Consider the following 17,487-nt stretch of genomic DNA (forward strand, 5'->3'; position numbering starts at 1 on the left):
CAGAGGTTATTTTTTAGTAAAAACAATGTGAAACTGCAGCAAAGCTCCTGTTAGCAAAGCAGCCTCTGTGAGTCAGTGGATCAGAGATAAGAAGGCTGCTTCTTTCCCAAACTTTTTAACAAACACAAGTTACAATTACATTAAGTTTTGCAAAGGGATAATGACTCAAAAAGAAAAACCTAAGACACCACCCTTTTGTATGTGTTGTAATAAAAAAGGAGCAGGCAGAAGCATCCTAGGCTTAAAACCCCAGGTTTTTAGTAACAGACGGTTTATATTCCCCTTATTTTGTAAACCATTGGATTAGAGAGAAGAAGATTGCTTCTTTCCCCATTTAACAACAAAGAGAGGTAAAAGACATGCCAAAATGAAGGCACAGTCCTTTGGTATAGGTGTTTTGTTAAAAAAAGAGCATGCACAAACAGTCTAGGGTTATAAAAGTAATGTATAGTGACAAAAAAAAGTTTTTTCCCCTAGGTTTTAGACTAGCACTGCTTATTTTTCAGTAAAAACTGTGAAGCTGCAGAAGAGCCCTGTTCTGCTCTTATCTAAACAACCAGGACCCTGTAACAGAAGCTGAACAACACATACTATAAACCATTTTAAAAAGTGTTTTTTGAAGTAATGTCTAAAACCTCCTCTTTTTAACGTATTAAATACATGAAATAACAAACCTACCTGAAGACACATTTCTTTATTTGTAGGGGTGTTTCAATTAAAAAAAAGAGTATGCAGAAGCATCCCTGACCTAAACCCACAAAACCCTTACTAAGAAAAAGCCCCCCCCCCCAAGGTTTTTAGTGTGAACCACTTGAAACAGCCTTTTGAAGGTAGTGGATTAGAAAAGAAGACCCCTTTGAAAAACAGGCTACCTGAGGACACTTTATTTATTTATTTATTTATTTATTTTGGTATTTAGCCCCCTTGGCATAAGTGTTTCATTAAAATGTAAAAGAGCAGGCAGAAGCACCCCAGATTTTTAGTAACAGACGGTTTATATTACCCCTTATTTTGTTAACCATTGGATCAGAGAGAAGAAGATTGCTTCTTTACCTGCTTTTTAACAAAGAGAGGTGAAAGGCTTGGAAAGGAATAAACAGTTGAAAAGACAAGCCTACCTGAAGACCCATAACCTTCATTTAGCCCCTTAGGCATAGGTGTTTCAATAACATGCAAGTCCGCAGAAACAACCCAGGCTTAAAAACACAGAAAGTTTTTCCCCTAGGTTTAGGCTAGCACTAGTCATTTTTTAGTAAGGACAGCAGGCTTTTGCAGCAGAGCAGCTGTCAGCAAAAACAGCCTCTGTAAACCAGTAGATCAGAGATAAGAAGGCTGCTTCTTTGCCTGTTTTTTTAACACATAGAAGTGGAAGTTATATTAAGTTTTGTAGAGGAATAAACACTTTAAAAGACAAGCCTATATAAAGACAGAGCCCTTTATTTAACATTTTTACATGCGTGTTTTAATTAAAAAGAGGGCTTGCAGAAAACACGCCAGAGTGAAAACCACAGAACCTTAGTAACAGCTAGTTTATATCCCCCTTATTTTGTAATCCAGTGGATCAGAGAGAAGTTTATTTTCCTTCCCATATATTTGAAGCATTATGTTTTGTAAAGTTTATTATGAAAAAGCAGTATTGCCTGAGCTGTAACAAAACAAGGCCCCTCTTAGAGATATTTTGTAGAAGTTTAGTGAACTAAAAGGCTTAAGATACTAGCCTGTTCTTTTAAAAACACTGTTTTTAAAGTACCAAAACAACAACTGGGTAAGAATATGAAAACTGGCAATTGAGGGGAGTTTACATATGTTTTAATTAGAAAAAAAAAACAATCACCCAAGATTGCTTTTTAAAGGTTTACCAGAAAGCTGTCCTGAGTTTTAGGGGGCATGTTGATAACTCTTTTAGTGAAACAGTTTTGTAGGCAGCCTGTCTGTGTAAGTTGTTATGCTTTAGCATGGGCAAACGTTTATTGTTTGAAAGCACTTTTTTACTTTATGAGGTATTATCTCCCCCCATCTTACGGCCTATCAGAAATATTAAAAACAACAAGCTAAAAGATACATTGCAGCAAGGACTGCAAAACAATAGTTACAATATTGTTGATTATTACCTTGTCTAAGGCCCTAGAGAATATATTTTGTTTTGTTTTTATAAAACACTTTTATGCAAACTGTAACCCTAGGTGATGTACAGCATTAAATAATATGAAACAGTAGATGAGAGACCTGAGACATTGTTGAAATCAGAGGGGCTATGATTAAGTCCTAATGCAGAGGGCCTTGGGGTGGAAAATGAAAAGGTACAGCCGAAGCGGAAGATGGTATGATTTAAGAGGGGTTTGGGGGCTGCTTTGCAACGGTCCATAGGGAGCCTATAACCCTCACGCACAAACACCAGGGCTGGGTGAGGTGGTTGGGCCTTTGTTAGAGGAACAGGCCGTTCATGTACCTTTTGTTGTTGTTGCTTTTGACAAACCCCACATCCCTGAAACTCCTTAAAAACACGCTTTACACAGTTATTTTTAACTGACATTTTATTTTACAACTCGGCCTGTTTTGTTCCCAAACACGCTCTAACTGTTAGTGTTTTTTCTGAGCAAGATTTTGTAATTTGCTGAACGAAGAAGATGTTCAACATTTTGCGTTAAACATTTATCTGTCGGTTTGATGATTTCATTTAAAACGCTATTGGGGTTTTCGGCCTCTGTCACTTTGTCCACCACTTCTGCCCCTAGAGTGAAAGGCATCAGACCCGTTTAAGTAGAAGCTCCTCCTAACTTAGGGAGGGATGGCGGATGATACTTTTAGCCAATAGTTTAGGGCTGTCGTTGTAAGGAGGAGCTTCTATTTAAACAGGTCTGATTATTAAAGATGGCTGCACTTCGAAGGCCCTGGCAGGGGGATGAGGGCTCTGGCTGGGGCTGAGGATCAGGGTGCGGGGGGATGAGGGCTCTGGCTGGGGATGGGGATCAGGGTGCGGGGGGATGAGGGCTCTGGCTGGGGATGGGGATCAGGGTGCAGGGGGATGAGGGCTCTGGCTGGGGATGGGGATCAGGGTGCGGGGGGATGAGGGCTCTGGCTGGGGATGGGGATCAGGGTGCAGGGGGATGAGGGCTCTGGCTGGGGCTGAGGATCAGGGTGCGGGGGGATGAGGGCTCTGTCTGGGATGAGGATTAGGGTGCGAAGGGATGAGGGCTCTGGCTGGGGATGAGGATCAGGGTGCAGGGAGATGAGGGCTCTGGCTGGGGATGGGGATCAGGGTGCAGGGGGATGAGGGCTCTGGCTGGGGCTGAGGATCAGGGTGCGGGGGGATGAGGGCTCTGGCTGGGGATGAGGATTAGGGTGCAGGGGGATGAGTGCTCTGGCTGGGGATGAGGATCAGGGTGCGGGGGGATGGGGGCTCTGGCTGGGGCTGAGGATCAGGGTGCGGGGGGATGGGGGCTCTGGCTGGGGCTGAGGATCAGGGTTCAGGGGGATGAGGGCTCTGGCTGGGGATGGGGATCAGGGTGCGGGGGGATGAGGGCTCTGTCTGGGATGAGGATTAGGGTGCGAAGGGATGAGGGCTCTGGCTGGGGATGAGGATCAGGGTGCAGGGGGATGAGGGCTCTGGCTGGGGATGGGGATCAGGGTGTGGGGGGATGAGGGCTCTGGCTGGGGATGGGGATCAGGGTGCGGGGGGATGAGGGCTCTGGCTGGGGATGGGGATCAGGGTGCAGGGGGATGAGGGCTCTGGCTGGGGATGGGGATCAGGGTGCGGGGGGATGAGGGCTCTGGCTGGGATGAGGATTAGGGTGCGAGGGGATGAGGGCTCTGGCTGGGGATGAGGATTAGGGTGCGGGAGGATGAGGGCTCTGGCTGGGGATGAGGATCAGGGTGCGGGGGGATGAGGGTTCTGGCTGGGGATGGGGATCAGGGTTCAGGGGGATGAGGGCTCTGGCTGGGGCTGAGGATCAGGGTGCGGGGGGATGAGGGCTCTGGCTGGGGATGGGGATCAGGGTACAGGGGGATGAGGGCTCTGGCTGGGGATGGGGATCAGGGTGCGGGGGGATGAGGGCTCTGGCTGGGGCTGAGGATCAGGGTGCGGGGGGATGGGGGCTCTGGCTGGGATGAGGATTAGGGTGCGGGGGGATGAGGGCTCTGGCTGGGGATGAGGATCAGGGTGCGGGGGGATGAGGGCTCTGGCTGGGGTGAGGATTAGGGTGCGGGTGGATGAGGGCTCTGGCTGGGGATGAGGATCAGGGTGCGGGGGGATGAGGGTTGGGGCTGAGGATGAGGGTTTGAGGCATTGGAGAGGCTCAGGGCTAGGGCAGAAGGGCGGGGTATGTTCAGCCAGCCTTGCCATTAGCAGATTGCAGGCGCTAGGACTCTAGGACAGCAGACAGCAGTTCTGCCGGGAGCCGCTCTACTCCAGCAGCAGAAGCAGGCAGGGGAGAGGCGCCGCGCTGCTTTCTCTCAGGCAGGGACACGGCGAGGATGGGGAGGATACGCAGGGGGAGGGTTGGCAGGGGGGAGCTGGGACCTGCTCCAGGCAGGGCCGGGGGAGAGACCCAGTTCCAAATATTGCTGGAGCAGGGCCCCCAGCCCTGAATATAACCTGCCGCCTATGTGTGCAGTATTCAGCAGAGTAAGAGGTGACAGCCCAGAGAAATTGTGTAAGCCCGAGTGAATGCCTTTTACTCTCCTTTCCAGTATCAGACAATATTCATGATATTTGTGAGGCGAGCGTGACTATTTCTAGTGTACTCGTAGCTCTGTTTAGCATCTTAAAGCTGAGCATGTGTGCAGATAATATGCCTGCAAGGGGGATAGTTTTGTGAACTGCAAAAGCCCGGAGCGTGCTAGTGATTTGGCAGATGCTTCATTTTTCAGAGCCGCTTTTCTTAAGATGTAGTGGTCTCTGGTAGGAGTATTCAGTCTTGGAGTTTTTTAAAAAACCTGAAAATTTGAACATTTTCAGTGTTGAAATTGAAAAACTGTGAAATTCTAATGTAATTTTTTTTCATGTTTTGAATTTCACAATGGGAATATTATATTTTTAATCAAAAATTTTCCCTGGGCAACTTAGAGCATTTGTTTATTAACCACAATGAAACCATCATGATAATTCTCAAATTTTTGACACCTTCAAATTTCTCTCCTCAATTTTTTCATCCATACTAGCGGCATCCAGATAAACATAAAATTAATTTCTAAATATATTTTTACAGAAAGAAAATTCATCTTGCTTTAAGATTTTTTTTATAGTGGAAAATTATCTTATTTAGAGTTCTTTTTAAATAAATGGATAAATTATGCTATTTCTAGACTCTTCAAAATCTGATACATTGTATTATTTAGACATCTTTTCTTTAAAAAAATGTGATCATTGTCATTTTTGGAGATTTTATCACCTATAAGGAAACTGGCTTGTCTAGAGATTTTTTTAATAAATGGGGAAATTGTATTTCTAAAATGTTATTAAAATGGGGAATGTTTCTCATTTACAGTTTTTCTAATCAATGGGAAAATTGTCCTATTTTCCATTTATTAAAAAATCTAGAAATAAATTGACATTTTATTTAAATAAATACATAAATTGGCTCATCTAGTGACTTTTAAAATAGAAAAACTGACATGTTTATAGACATAAATGGATACGTTATCTGATTTCCAGAATTTTTAAGTGGATAAATTGTTTAATTTAATTTTTTTTCATAAATTGATTGTCTTATTTAGAGAATCTTTTATAAAAAAGAAAATTGTCTTATTTTCCTCTCTTACCCCAAAATGACTGCAAGCATTTGCCCTTCACATGATAACAAAGAAACCTCAATGTTTTTATGTGAAAATATTTCAGCACAAAAAGATTATTTTTAAGGAAAAAAAAGTCAGGTCTGTGTTTAATGGAACTATCAGGCTGTAAAACTTAAAATGGATCAAACAAAATATCTTTTCCCCAAAAACACAGTTGGCCTGAGGAACTCATGGCCATGAGATTTCATTGGAACCAATAGTTTAGGAAGATATGAAAGAGGATTGGACATTTATTGGGAGAAGAGAAATGTGGCCGAAATATTGGGTTTGCCTAGCTGAGAGCTAATAATAGCCTGACAGGGATAAGGAAAAATGCTTTATTTTGCAGAAAAAAGGAGAGCCTTGTATTTTTGGTACAAAAAACGTTCATTTAATACAAAAATTAAGAATTTTTTTTCTACACACTCACACACAGGCTTCGGTTGTGCCAGCATTTGATTGGTGGTTAACAAACCCTGCACTTTTGCAATTTGCTTAGCAAAAACCAGCCAAGAACCAGCTTTAACTGCCTCAAAACTGATAAGGGGAGACAGTTCAAAAGTTGAGGGTACTGTGTCCGTGAGGCTTCTGCCTCTTCCTACTGGCTGCTTGTAAGCTGTTAAGGGGGGCTACCAGTGACTTTCACAGAAACATCCAAAGTTAGAATAGTGAAGGTTCAAAATAAAAATGAGTCTGGACCTAACATTGTCAGGGTTTAAACCGATCTCTGGAGATTTGGAAGAAATTTTCCCCACAGAGAAGTTATTCCATCACTGGTCTCTTGCACCAGCTAGTGTTGGCATGCTAAGGTGACTTTCCCTTTGCATCTCAGCAGAGTCCCTCCCCAACCCGACCCCATTAATTTCTTCCTCCCTGGTCAATATTTCACAAAATAACTGCAGTGAAATGCCTCACAAACAGGCCCCACGACCTTGATTGTGTGGTGGTGTCATAGTATCTTTCCCCAATCTGAACCTTAGAGTCCAGAAGTTGGGGTACTAGCATGAATTCCCCTAAGATCAATTACCTGCTTAGATCTGATAAGCTGCCACCACTCAGGAATTCGAGTGCCTGGTACACTCTGGTCCCCCCAAAACCTTCCCTGGGGACCCCCAAGACCCAGTCCCTCTGGATCTTACCACAAGGAAAGTAAACCCTTTCCCTCACCGTTGCCTCTCCCAGGCTTCCCCTCCCTGGGTTACCCTGGAAGATCACTGTGATTCAAACCCCTTGAATCACCACACAGAGAAATTAGGTTTCCTGGAGAGAGAGACAGATTCACGCTCCGTGAATCTAAAACAAAGGGATTCCACCCTTCCCCACCCTTCTCCTTCCCTGTTAAGTACAGACTCAATTCTCTTGAGCCTCCACAAGGGGAAAAAAATCAGACAGGTCTTAAAAGCAAAACTTTTAATAAAAAGAAAGACCTTTTACTTTTTTCTATCTCTGCAATTTAGATGGTAAAAAGTTACAGGGTCTGTCAGCTTAAGAAATTGGAGAAACAGCCTCCTCCAATAGAAATACAATTTAAAATACTTCCAGCCAAACACACATTTGCACACAAAGGAACACAAATAAAAAGACTATACCGCCTTTCTACCTTTATACTTACAACATTGGAATAGAAGATTAGAGAGCCTGTAGGTACGCGTGGTCACTCTCAGAGCACAGAGAGAACAAAACCAAACCCAAAAAACACAAACAAAGGCTTCCCTCCACTGAGATCTGAAAGTATCTTGTTTCCTGATTGGTCCTCTGGTCAGGTGTTGCAGGTCACTGTTTGTTAACCCTTTACAGGTAAAAGAGATATTAACCCTTAACTATCTGTTTATGACAGGTGGTTGCCTGCAGTGGACTGGTTTTGTGACCCATCAATTCCCTTCCAGTCCTGAGTCCCTGTCAACAGCAGAGAGGGGAAAAGACGAGCTTAGAGCACAGGGCTATAGGCTTCCTCGGGGTTACTTTCTCCCACAACATGTCAAACATTCTGTACAATCTAGGATGGGAAACCTTTGTTATAAAGTCCCTGCAAAGACCCACATAGCAAGAGACATTTGCAGCACACAAGAAGATGTTTTATTGGTACTACAAGGCCCAGGCAGATGGAGAAGGTGGTGGCAGAGACGATGAATGACTTACACACATACAGACATCTCGTTTCCAGAGCAGTCTCGTGGCAGCCTTGTTCAGTACCAGGATTCCAGACAGGTCAGTTCTTTGACTCCAGTGGACTCCAGATTTTTAACCCAGCACCCTCCCTGCCCAACCAAGACCTAACCAGACCCAACCAAGACACATCCAGGCTTTGACACCATCAGTTATCAATCGGCCACAGTAAATACCTCACGATCTTATCCCACCACCCCGGCACATCGACAGTGTACTGGGTGCTTCCGTCTGGCAGCTGGGAGACGTTTATGGTATTTGCTCCTTCCCCAGACATGAACACCAGCACCCGCCCGTCACTCTTCACCACCATCTTGGTGTTGTCCTGGATGCACTGGGGCTCTCTGGAGAACCCATTCTTTGCTTGCTCCAAGCAGGACTTCAGCCCTTTGGTCATCTCCCTCCAGCAGATCATCTTGACCATCACTTTGTCCAGGTTCTGCAGGCTCAGCACCAACATCCCACTGGGTAACTTCTCTACTGGACTGTCAAAGTTGGGGAGCTGCACCCTATAGTGGGGTGCTCTCTGGACGTAGGAGACCTGGATGGTGCTCTCGCCCTGGCCTGAGACAAACACCAGCTGCTGCCCCTCACAGTGGATCACCAGCTGGGCGTTCTCCTGCAGGCAGCCGACCTCCCGGCTGAACATCAGCAGCGCGTGGTCCAGACACTCCTCCATGGGGCGAGAGAGGCCACCCAAGGATGCCAACCGATTCCGCACCTTGGCGATGTTCTCCACGCTCAGCACCTCCGGGCGGGTGGAAATCAAGGCACAGGGATCCATTGGTCCCTCGCACTGATTCCAGGTGCTGGTGGACAACGGGAGTGGATGGAGGCTTGGTAACAAACTCACAAGCTCTGAAAGTGGGAGAGGAAACAGGTCATGGGGTCTGAGATCTCCCTTTGAGGCACATCTGAGATGAGTGTGTGGAGGACTCAGCCTTGCTGGGGGAATGGAGCTGGTGGAAAATGAATCGTTGGGTCTGATTTCACCAGTAATTCCGCTGGAGCAATTCCACTGGCTTCTGGATTTACACCAGAGTCACTGAGATCCAAATCTGGTCCTGATCTGTATCCCTAAGACATCTGGGTTCTCTCCCTGGCTCTGGGAGGGGAGTGGGGACTGGTGGGTTAGAGCAGGGAAGGATGGGGGAGCTGGGAGCCAGGACTCCTGAGTTCTGTTAGGATTTGTCTACACCTGAAGCCCAATTTGAATTAAGACTGGGTGCAAACGTAAAACGCAGTTGCTCTTCCTGACTCCGTCTAGGCCTGCTGTCATTGCAGAATCGCTCTACAGTTCTACAAGCCCTTTTCTCCTCCTCTGCCCAGACAGGCGACAGAAACCGGGAGGAGTCTGTTACCCTTGATGGAGAAATTGAAAGTTAGGGGTGGCTGGAGAAGGGGGGTGGGGCTTGGCTACACCCTGAGGGATTTAGAAACAGCAACCTCCTGGCCAGAGACACAGGGAGGCGGGGGCCCTCGTCCATTTATCTGGCTCTCTGTCTATCCTGGTACATTAAGCACTGGGAGGGCGGGTAAAGGTGGCATCTCAGGGCAATGAAGGAGCTGGGCACAGGGTTGGGATCCCCTGACTCCCGACCCACAGCCCCTGCTAGCCCAGCCCTACGCTCCCCCTGCTCTGCCGGTGCCCCTCACTCTCGACCTGCAGCCCCATGCAGAGCTAGGCTAGGCTAGCAGGCAGCTGCGGGTTGGGAGTGAGGGGCACCGGCAGAGCAGGGGGGGGGCTGGGCTGGCAGGGGCTGCAGGTAAGGAGTGGGGGGCACTGACAGAGCTTGTGGGGGCAGGGCTGGGCTAGCAGGGGCTGCGGGTCGGGAGTGAGGGGCACCGGCAGGGCTGGGGGGAGCCTTGGGCTGGAGGGGGTCAGGTGTCAGAAGCTGGGGAGGGAGCCTCCCGGACTTACGGCTGCTCCTGTGTCCAGAGGAGTCTGAGTGGGGGGAACGGGGTCCCTGTGAGATGATTCCTCCGGAGCAGGGACTTAACCTTGCACCCTGCGTCCGTCCTGTTTCCTCCTAACAAGAATGCCTGGCACCCGGCCCTGGAAGCTGCCCAGCTCTAAGCACAGATCTAGGGCTGCCCCGTCCCACCCACGGGGCGGGGCCAAGGATCCCTCCCCTGGGATCTGTGTCTGGAGGGGCTGGGCTGGAGGGGACGATCATAGCCTGGGGGCTGCTGGTGCTGTTCATCCCCATGTGGAGCCAGCTGAGCCCCCCATCCCCTCAGCAGCTCTGAGCTCCAGTGAAATGTGGTGATGATTTTATTCACAAATAAACCACTTAAACAGCAGGAAATTAACCCAGGACGGCAGCTGACCCTCAGCAGAACCCTGGCCTGGCGCTCGTGTTACTGTGGGGGGTGGGGATCTAAGCCCCAGAAGCAGCTGCGTTTGCCCAAGAAACCACCAAAGAGGGCAGGGAGCAGCCTGAGCACAAGGGTTGCTGAGCCAGCTGGGCTGGGAGCCAGGACAAGAGCTTCCTGGCCAGGCCTCGCGGCTGGGGAGATCCGGGCACATGAGTCAATAGGAAAAACCAAGAGCCCTGATACGAAGGGAGAGAAGCTGGAGCCACGGGTGTCACGTGCCGTTGTCAACTTTGTACGTAAGAAGTACAGGCCAGATGTCCCCACGCTGGTGAAGTTCGCGCTCCGTGCTCCTCTCCAGGGCAGGGAAGGACACACTGCACCAGATCTGCACAGCCCAGGCCCGGCGAGCCCAGCACCGGGGGTCAGAAGCCACAGAGCTGGGTCAGGTCTGGCCCCTGTGACTTCCTTGCCAGGTCACCATGTTGCTACCACTCTTCGATCCAGCACTGCCTGCTGCCCCAGTGGCCTCCTCCCGCGACATCTCCTGGGCGCTTCAGAGCGGCTGAGACTGGGGCATCCTGTGGGCTCAGTGCCAGTCCAGCCTGGGCTCACATGCCCATGTGCTGGGTCGGGCAGGAGCGGTCCCTCCGCACCCTGCTGCCTGCCCTGGGCCGCTGGGTGTGAGGCAAGGACGGCCCCAGACGGGCAAAGCAACAATCTGTCTCTGCCCCTGCCTCCTGCAGCCCTTCACCGGCCACCTGCGGCGTCCCAGGCTCCTCGGTCCCCAGCCAGGCGGGAGCAGGGGCGCTGCCTGGGGACCGAACGCCGCAGCCGCCTCCACTGACCAGTCACCTCCGTACACACCGGCCCCTCAGGCTCCAGAGCCTCTTTGTAGCGCTGGATTACAAGACAATAATGAAGTGCCATCAAGGAGAAAACATCCTGTTTTTAAGGCAGTGTAGTGGGGCGGCTGCCCTGCGCCTGGGTAAACGGGTTAAAAGAGGCTAGGGCAGGCTGAGTGTGGAAGCAGCCACAGCTGGGGCCGCGCCCCAATCAGGACACAGCTGGCCCTATGTCAGGGTTCCTCCCGCACTCTGAACTTTAGGGTACAGATGTGGGGACCTGCATGGACACTTCTAAGCTGAATTACTAGCTTAGATCTGGTAACTCTGCCACCAGCCATAAATTTCAGTGTCTGGATCACTTCCTGTCCCCCCCAAAACCTTCCCCTCCCTGGGCAGCCTTGAGAGGCTTTTTCACCAAATTCCTGGTGAACACCGATCCAACCCCTTGGATCTTAACACAAGGAGAATTTAACCATCCCCCCCTCCTTTCCCCCACCAATACCTGGTGAGTCCAGATCCAATCCCCTTGGATCTTAACATACGGAGAATTTAACCATCCCCCCTCCTTTCCCCCACCAATTCCTGGTGAGTCCAGATCCAATCCTCTTGGATCTTAACACAAGGAAAAATCAGTCAGGTTCTTAAAAAGAAAATTTTTATTTTTCTTTCTTTAATTAAAAGCTATCTCTGTAAAATCAGGATGGAAAATACTTTACAGGGAAATCAGATTCATATAGCCCAGAGGAACCCTCTCTAGCCTTCGGTTCAAAGTTACAGCAAACAGAGGTAAAATCCTCTCAGCAAAAAGGAACATTTACAAGTTGAGAAAACAAAAATAAGACTAACCTGCCTTGCCTGGCTGTTACTTACAAGTTTGAAACATGAGAGACTGGTTCAGAAAGATTTGGAGAGCCTGGATGTACGTCTGGTCCCTCTTAGCCCAGAGAGCGAACAATGAACCAAACAAAGAGCACAGACAAAGACTTCCCTCCACCAAGATTTGAAAGCTTCTTAATCCTTTACAGGTAAAAGAGACATTAACCCTTAACTATCTGTTTATGACACCCTATATGAGGGCTGTGGGCCAGGAGCTGGAGGAGACTCTCTCCAGCTTTGGAGGGAGGAGGGCCTGGCTGCCTGAGAGCAGGGGACCTGGACCTGGACCTGCACAAGGGCAAAGGGAGCTGGGTCACTCCAGCCTGGTAACCCCCCCGGCTGCAGGCCTTGGCGAGGGCCTAAACAGGAACTGGGGTTGTTGAGGGGCAGCCAGGGCCTAGGCAGGGGCAGCTGCTCCAATCCACTTGCCAATGATGAGTGGCCATCACAGACTGCTGTCGGCCCCAGTGACTGGGGGCTAGATGGTGACTGGCAGTAGCCACTGAGTCAAGGTGGGTTTAGAGGGTGGGTCTCCCTGGGAGGGGAGACTCAGATCTGTGGGTTACTGCAGTGGGCAGCACCCCAAGGTAAAGAGGCACTGGGCTGTGGGAGGGACACGGGGCCAGCAGCAGGTGAGACGCTGGCCTGCCGAGGGTGCTCTGTGCTGGCAAAAGAGCTAATTCCTGGACGACCAGCAGGAGGCGCCATGCTGGGGAGTTGTTGCATCGCTGCAGGCGAGTTCGGCTCAGATTGTTCGAGAGATTCTCGAAGGACGTGGGAAAGGAAGCCCGTTTCAGGGACAACCGCGGTGCCCAAGAACCTGAGACACTCCGTGTCGATGGGAGAGCCGTGGATCAGGCTACTTTTGGAGTTGGTCCATGATTTGGGGCTATTAATGCGGTAGAAATCTGGTTAACACCAACTCCCTGGCCTGGGGGGGAGGCAGAAAACCAGAGGAGTCTGGATGACCCTTGATGTGGAAATCGAAAGTTAGGGGCCATCAGGAGAGGCTGTGTGGGGGGGGGAGGTCCTGGTGATGCCCTGAGAGTACAGAAACAGCAAGTTGTGGCCAGAGACACAGGGAGGCAGGGGCCTGGGTTACTGTGTCTGTCTGTCCCCTTACAAGCCGCCTGCACTGGGCAGGGAGTTCGGTCCAAGGGGGCAGGGCTCTGGAGAGCAGGGGCTGCTGGGGGGGATGAGTACAGGGTACTGCAGGGAGCCAGAGGGTTTGGGGGGGCTGGGTGTGGAGGGCCAGGTTCAGGGTGCTGGGAAGGAGGTGGGGACTCTGGGGGACTGAGTACAGGGTGCTGGGGGAAATCGGTCATGGGCTCTCAGCTCCCCCTTTGCGCCACAGCGGAGATGAGTTTGTGCAGGACTCAGCCTCACTGCAGGAATGGAGCCAGTGGAAAATGAACCGTTGGGGCTGCTTTTTCCTTTACTTACGTTGAAGTAAGCTGGTTTCTGGGTTTACACGGGGGAGAAGAGAACAGGGCAGGAAAAGGGAAAAAAGAGCCCCTTTGCAAAGGGCAAAGATAGACACCACGTGGCTGAGTCAGAGAGAGGGATTCTGGAGATGGAGGCAACTTCCCAGGTTCCCAGCCCCTCAGGCTTGTTATCGCCGCCTTTGGATGGGCCCGATCCAATGCGGTTCTCCAGCAGTGTCACAGAATTCATTTTCCTGAATCAATCCTAGAGTTCCAAGATTTTTAAACAAGACCCATCTCCCTCCCCTCCACTTCCCTCCCCTCCCCCTTTAACTACCTTATTATTATCTAAAAAAACAGACCCCAAGCATCTTTCCTGCCACGTAGCCCTTTCACACAGGGGCTTTAACAAAAGCTAAAACCATAAGCCCTTAGTAACAAACAACTTTTAAAAGTTTTAGACTAACCTTGGTCACTTTTCAGTAAGGACAATTTGAAGCAATTTGCTTTTTCAGCAAAGCCCCTGTTAGCAAAACCAGCGTCTGGGAGTCAGTGGATCAGACAGAAGAAGGCTGCTTCTTCCCTGACTTTTTAACAACTACAAGTGAAAGTTTTGTAAAGGAACAAACACTGGGACAGACAAGCCTGTCTGAAGACAGAGCCCTTTATTTAACATGTTTTGTCACGGAGTGTGGGGGAGTCCGGCCCTGCACCCCTCTTCCTGGGACCCACAGTGACTCTCGGCCAGCCAGTAAAACAGAAGGTTTATTGGACAACAGGAACGCAGGTTACAGCAGAGCTTGCAGGCACAGTCAGGACCCCTCCACCGAGTCCTTCTGGGCTTTCAGGGTGCTTGGATCCTAGCTAGGATCCCCTGAATTCCACCCACACAGCCCCAAGCCCAAACTCAGTGGAGTCCAGTAAGGGGGTGAGAACCGCGATCCTGTCTGCAGGGTCAACCCTGTGCAGCTCGCAGGCATTCTCAAAGGCCGTCAGGAAGGGATCTATGTCCTCCCCCTCCTTACGCCGGGGCAGCAAGTGCTTATCAAAGCTCTTTGTAGGCTTGGGTCCCCCCTCACTCACCGCAGCCGGGGCCTCACTGCTCCTCAGCCGGGCCAGGTCCAGCTCATGTTCACGCTGTTTCTCCTTCTCCTCCCGCTCACGCTGGCGCTGGTTCTCCTCATGTTTACGCTGGTTCTCCTCATGTTCACGCTGTTTCGCCTTCTCCTCCAGCTTTTGCCTCTTTAACTCGAGCTTCTCCCTTTCATATTCCAGCCGCGTCCGCTCCACGGATGCCGAGCGTTGTCGGGAGGATCCCCTGCTGGGGGGTGAGCTTCGCCGGGAGGATCCCCTGCTGGCCGGGGGTGTCACGGTGCCCTCGGTATACACTGGGCTCCTCCCCGCCCTTCCCCTAGGCCTAGGAAGGGGGGGTCTCGGGAAGCCCTCGTCCGCCGGCTGACCACTCCCAGCGGGGACAGACACTGGTGCCTGCGCTGCATCTGCCTGGCTGCTTCCCTCAGAGACAGGGCTCCGTTCATTCATGCGGTCTCCCTGCTCCAGCTGGGCAATCAGCTGGTCCTTGGTGCGTCTCCCTGGGTGCAGCCCCCTCTGCTTGCACAGCTCCACCAGGTCACACTTGCGCCACTTGGCATACATCTTCCTGCTGGCCACTCACAGGCCGGGGTGCTCGCCGCTCCCCACGGTTTCCAGGGGGACCCCTAGTGCACCAGCCCTTCTTGAGGTCACCACCTCTCTGCCAGGGTTGAGCTGCAGACTCCTCCGCCCCTGGGACCGCTCGCTGCAATCCCCCGGGGGACCCTGTTACTGCAAAGTCCTTCTCACTGGGCACACACTCCCAGGGGTTAGTCACCCCTTCGTTTTATCGCTCCCCAATCACTTACTGCAGGAAGCGCCGTCCACGGGGTGCAGTATCTCCCGCCGCTGCCACCAGTTGTCACGGAGTGTGGGGGAGTCTGGCCCTGCAGCCCTCTTCCTGGGACCCACAGTGACTCTCGGCCAGCCAGTAAAACAGAAGGTTTATTGGACAACAGGAACACAGGTTACAGCAGAGCTTGCAGGCACAGTCAGGACCCCTCCATCGAGTCCTTCTGGGCTTTCAGGGTGCTTGGATCCCAGCTAGGATCCCCTGAATTCCGCCCACACAGCCCCAAGCCCAAACTCAAACTGCTTCCCTCCTGCCACTCCCTTCCTTTGTCCCCTTCCCGGGCACAGGTGCTCACCTTTCCCCTCCCTTACCTAGCTCAGGTTACAGCCCTGGCATCGTCCATCCCCTAAAGTCCTCCCCTGCTCTCCCACTCCCCACACAGACAGTCCCTACTGCATCACATGTTTACATGTGTGTTTCAATAAAAAAATGAGCCTGAAGAAACACCCCATAGTGAACCCCCCAGAACCTTAGTAACAGCTGGTTTCTATTCCCCTTATTCTGTAATCCAGGGGATCGGTGAGAAGTTTATTTTCCTCCCCACTTGGTAACAAATCCATGCAAAAGTTCTATTAAGCTTTCATTTTCTTAGGACTTCTAGATTTAAGTAGGAATTTTTCTGTTGCATTATCAGAATGTCTTTGTTTTTAAATGTTTGTAACCCAGGTGCTGAGACAGAGGTACAAGCTCCTGTCTTTGTTTTGGGTCCACAGATTACACAGCACAGGCTGGAGCTGTGGCTTTCCCTCCATGTTAAAAACAGAGAAGACTAATTAGGTGAGCCAGTGATCCATGCAGGGGGAGACAGGCTGAGTCCTCCAGGGCATAGAGATCAGGAGGAAGGGGGCTCGAGGAGCCTGTTTCATGGGGACAGACAGGGCACCTCAGGGGCACAGTGTGAGTGGCACAAGACCATGGACCCGGAAGAACGGGCGGATCGTCTCCCCGGCGAAAGAGGCTGGCGGGAAAGTAGTGATCGACATCCCGCGACCAGCATCGAAAAATGCCACCTGTCCCCCTTCATAGTCCAGATAAACCCGGATCCTGCGGGGTGCCCAGATGTTGCGGTGTCCCCGGATCGGGTACAAGGGGATGCGCTGCGCAGGAGACGTGAGAGCCCAGTACGTTCCCCTTCTGCACCCCACAGCCCAGATCCCCTCCTCAGGGGTAGAGTCGATCTCTGCCTTCCTATTCACAGACTCTCTGGCCACCCCGACATCACACATTCCCCTCCCTATCTCCACCTGCGCCCCAAACTCCACCTCCCAGGAATGGCTGCCCGAGCTGAATCCCTCACAGCCCAGCACACAGGGCCAGCTGTCAAATCTCTCAGGGTTGTTGGGCAGGTCCTGCTGTGTGACTCCCAGCTCACACCTTTCCGATCCGCAGACAGGATGAGTCGGGGATGGGCCGTGTCTGGATCCAGGGTCACGTTCGCTGCAGAGAGAGAATCAGAGCGTGAGGGGCAGAGCCAGGGCCGGCTCTAGTGATTTTGCCGCCCCAAGCACGGCGGCACACCGCGGGGGGCACTCTGCCACTTGCCGGTCCCATGACTCCAGTGGACCTGCCGCAGGCACGCCTGCGGGAGGTCCACCAGAGCCGCCTGCCGCCCTCCCGGCAACCGGCAGAGCACCCCCCGTGGCATGCCGCCCCATGCACGTGCTTGGCGCGCTGGGGCCTGGAGCTGCCCTGGGCAGAGCTCAGCCCCAGGGCAGGGTCTGATCATGTCGGTGACAGAACCTGCCCCAGCTGGGGAGTGAGCCAGGCAACCATCCACCTCCCGGATTTACCCAGCTCTGCATGGGGAGCAGCGCTGAGATCTCAGCCGTGGGCAGGGGGGATTCACACCCCTGTCAGAGCCAGTTCAGGGACAGAGTGAAAGGATCAGCTCAGCTGAGCCAGGCCCCCAGACCCAGAGTCTGAGCCTCAGTGATTCCATCCTTGTGCTTGGGGGGAAGACGAGGGGGGTCAGAGGGAGGTGGTTTTAAAGCCACCTTTGTCCTTCCTTTAGTCTCCCCGGCCCCTCGTTCCAGGGGCCTCAGGGCTGCGAAGCAGAGTCAGCCAGAGTGTGACGCCTCCTGTCTGTGCCCCCAGCAGAGCCGTCCCTTGGGGAGGGCGAATCGGGTTGACCGTGCTGGGC

At 51.4% G+C, this 17,487-nt stretch overlaps 1 pseudogene; it reads right to left on the reverse strand.

The window, feature by feature from the left end:
• Positions 1–15,631: 15,631 nt before the first annotated feature.
• LOC127032954 (tripartite motif-containing protein 15-like) overlaps positions 15,632–17,487 on the reverse strand; it is a 79,991-nt pseudogene continuing 78,135 nt past the window's right edge.

Source organism: Gopherus flavomarginatus, chromosome 12 (genome assembly GCF_025201925.1).
Source record: "Gopherus flavomarginatus isolate rGopFla2 chromosome 12, rGopFla2.mat.asm, whole genome shotgun sequence".
NCBI classification, from domain to species: domain Eukaryota; kingdom Metazoa; phylum Chordata; order Testudines; family Testudinidae; genus Gopherus; species Gopherus flavomarginatus.